General features: G+C 34.2%; 1 pseudogene; it reads left to right on the forward strand.

Annotated features, from left to right (window-relative positions):
- The first annotated feature begins 2,993 nt into the window (after positions 1-2,993).
- LOC110025806 overlaps positions 2,994-4,116 on the forward strand; it is a 2,206-nt pseudogene continuing 1,083 nt past the window's right edge.

Here is a 4,116-nt window from a genome sequence, read left to right on the forward strand (position 1 = left end):
AACCAACTGATACTATATTATTGTAGTCTCCAAATATGATTTCCATGACCAACTGATGCTATTACAATCACAAACTATAACCCATGTTAGGAACTATGATCTATGTGACCAACTATGATTTATATGCCCAAATACTACTACAACAACTCTAAACATGAACTTTGTGGCCAAATACCACAATTACAAACACCGATTATGGACTTTATGACCAACCATTATAGTTGCATCTCCAACCACGATCTCTGTTGCCAACTAGAGTTATATATACACTAATTAGTACTATAACTGAGAACTACTTATGTTCTAACCTAAATACAGTAATTGCTATTAATATACTATTATACATCTATGATTATCAACTTTATAATTTCATCTTCTCCAATTCAGAAGAATAGTGAGTTTATGTACTTATAATCACATAGTGAATTATTTTGGCTGGGTTATTATATCTTATGATTCTTTTCCTTTTATTGGGGTTATTCATGTAAAAACCCTTGGTGTTTCCTTCTACTACTTTTCAATCATCTGTGTGTGTGCTAGATTTTTGTACAATGCCAATAAATCAAAACTATCGCTCTACAGTCATGAATCTTCTGATATGTAATATAAATTAAGTTGATATATCCATGCTTACATATAGACGTGTCTTTAGCTCTTTCCATTCAAATAAAAAGAAATTAAGTAAACTCTATCACGAGAGTTTTTTTGTATGAATCAAGTAATTGAGAAATTAAATTTTGTTCCCACTCAGTACCCTACATAAGTAATTGCAAGCAAAAGAAAAGCTCCATTAAAAAAAATAAAATCAAAGATTTGTGGTTAGAAATGTTAAGAGAACTCATATTTTATAAAATATGCGCAACAGCTACCTAAAACTATTACAATCACAAAAATAAAATCTAAATAAAACTTAAATTTCAAGTTGATTTGTAATATATAATAAAATTAAGAAGTAGAAAGTTGATTACTAATCCAAAAACTAAAGAGTCTAAGACTAAAAAAATACCATGTAGAATTAAAGCGTCGATGTTAGGCAAAACTATCATAATACATTTTAATTGAATGCTTTAATTCAAAATCTAGAACATCTATTTGGTTGATTCGACTTGCTAGACAAGGACTTAAGTTTAAGTTTATTAGCTTCTATTGATTCATTGGTCATGGTGATTTGACGAATATCTAATTTTCTTGCACGCGATCTAAACCCCACATTAATAAATTATTCTAAATTCAGAACCACACTTGTGCTATCGAATTAAATATTCCTTTAAAGTATAATATGAATATACAAAGAAATTTATTTTAGACATTTTAATGGATGTAAGCTCAACTTGCGTAAGATCTATGATGCTGGCTTTTCTATATGGCAATGTTGTGAGATCTAATCTTCCAACCATCTTAGGCAAAAAATAAGTCCTATCTTAATTAAATTTAGACCTTCTAATGGTTATTAGAAGCTCTACTCCTAACTAAATTTGGGTAATCTAATGAATGCAAGCTCCAATTTCAACCTAAGAGAGGTTAATAACAAAGCTATCAAAAGCTAATCCAAATAAAATTAAGCGAACATGTTTCCTTTCTTCTAGAGTATGGTTGCAAGCCTCAATTTTTCGGGCATCTCTTAAATTGTGCTGTAGGTCTATATCTAATTAAATTTAGGTCTCATAAAGAGTGTAAGCTCAGTCCTAAATTAATTTATGCTTTTTAATAAATATAAACCCTCATTAAGTTTATTTTCTAGCGTTCATGTTAATAACCACACTAAATTATTAAAAAAAAAAAAAAAAATCCACATACATTCATCTTGATTTAATTGAAATCCTTGAGAGGTGACAACTCATGGCTGCTAATTGAAATCCTCTAACTTTTTAGTAGGTTGGTAGTACTGAGATGTCGTAACCATCAAATTTTAGTCAATTTTTTCAGAGGTATCACCATAGGTCTTATAAATAGAGGCCAAATGTAAAAACACAAGGGAGGGAGGAGGGATGAGGTTTGATAGTGTTAACTCTCTCTCGTTCTAAGATTTGAGCACAGGGTTGTCAAAAAAGCTCGTTGTTCGCGAACAGTTCGTGTTCGGTTCGTCAATGAGTTCGTGTTCGATTCGTTCGATAGGTAAGGTTAGTTAAACGAACCAAACACGAACAATGATGCGTTCGTTCGTGTTTGAATCGTTATTGTTCGAAATAAAAAATTTATGATATTTTAAAAAATTATATTTTATAAATTATAATATATAATAAATTAATGATAATAATATATTAATATATTATATTAGTAATATACTAATATAGATATTATATATTTATATAATGTAAGTTATATAATTAATATAATATATAATTTATATATATTAATATTAGAGATGTAAAACTGGTTCGTCGTTCGCGAACAGCTCGTGCTCGGCTCGTTCGGTAAGAAACGAACACGAACAGTGACTTCACGAACAATTTCAAACACGAGCTTATTTCAAACAAACTAAATTTCAAACGAACCAAACACGAACACAAGCTCTGTTCGTTCGTGTTCGGTTCATTTACACCCCTATTTGAGCATACCCAACGAAAATTGCGGAACCCTATATCTTATTCGGATTCAACATAAACCCTTCGAAGCTCACAAATGAATAGAAAACATTGAACTTTATATATATTTACTATAATGGCTATTATTATAAATTTTTATAGGTTGAAATTTCATCTCTGTTAAATTTTCTTATCAAATAATATTTACTAAAACATATTCTTTGAAACCATGTACTTTAAAATCTTCTTTATGCTTAATTGTTGGTTAGCATAAGTCTGGCTAGATAATTCTCGTCTCATGCCTGTTCATTATATATTCGTACGAAATCAGCAACTCGGAAGCCGGCCGACAGGAATCCCCCGCCTTAACTCTATATATATATATATTTCTATCCGTAAAGTCTATCATACTTAGCTATTTCAAACTTCAAGTAAAGCAGAGAACAGTGAAACCAGGTCGATCACCAAATGCTTCCGCTCTGGATCCCCTTCATCCTCTTTGTCCTCCTCCTCACAGCACGAACCACTCTTCATCGAAGAGCAAAGTTGAGTTCTCGCCGGAGACTTCCTCCTGGTCCATCACCACTCCCCTTCATCGGTAACCTCCACCAGCTCGTCGGCGACCTCCCACACATATCTCTCCGTCGCATCTCACACAAGTACGGCCCCCTCATCTACATAAAGCTCGGTCAAATCCCCACCATCATCGCCTCCTCGCCGGAAACAGCTGCCGAGATCCTCAAAAAACAGGACATTTTCTTCTGCAGCCGCCCGTTCTTCAACACCACGCACTGCTTCTCTTATGGCGGGTTCGACATCGCTTTCTCCCCCTAAAATAGTCATTGGCGCTGCATCAGGCGTTTTGCTAATACAGAGGTCTTCAGCTCTGCTAGAGTGCAGGTCATGGCTCTGTTTTTTATAGATGCCATTTATCTAGCCAAAGAGTGTTTTTTTTTTTCTTTTTTTTGGAGATTTACGTACATAAATACCATAAAAATTTCATCTTGCATCTCTCATTTACCAGGCGTTAAAAGCCATTCGTGAAGAAGAGGTGGGAGCTCTGCTTAAAACCATATCCAAGGCTTCAGCTTTCGGCAATGCATTTAACATGAGCACGATGATGCTCTGCCTCTTCAATAATATGATATACAGGTTGGTGTTTGGTAAGAGGATATCGGTGGTCGCGGATGATTGCGGAAGGAGTCGACACCATGAGATGATCATGGAGATAGTCGCCTTCACTTCGGAGATATGTGTGGGTGATTTTTTTCCTTCTCTGGCTTGGTTTGATCGGCTCACGGGCTGGCGAGGAAGGTTGGAGAAGAGATTTCGGGCTATGGATCGGGTTTTTGAACAGGAGATAGAGGAAAGGATGAAGTTAAGAGGACTGAAGAAGGAGAATAGTACTGATTGCTTCCTTGATATTCTTCTTGAAAGTCAAGAGAATGTGAATGATACTTTAGGATTTCTGCTCAACAGAGATATCATTAAAGCTATTCTCATGGTCTGTCTCTTCTTAGTTACCGTTCCGGTCAATTTAAAACTTTATTATCCCTATCTATATATATATATATATATATCTTTCAACTAT

Source organism: Phalaenopsis equestris, unplaced genomic scaffold (assembly GCF_001263595.1).
Source record: "Phalaenopsis equestris unplaced genomic scaffold, ASM126359v1 Scaffold000333, whole genome shotgun sequence".
NCBI lineage: Eukaryota > Viridiplantae > Streptophyta > Magnoliopsida > Asparagales > Orchidaceae > Phalaenopsis > Phalaenopsis equestris.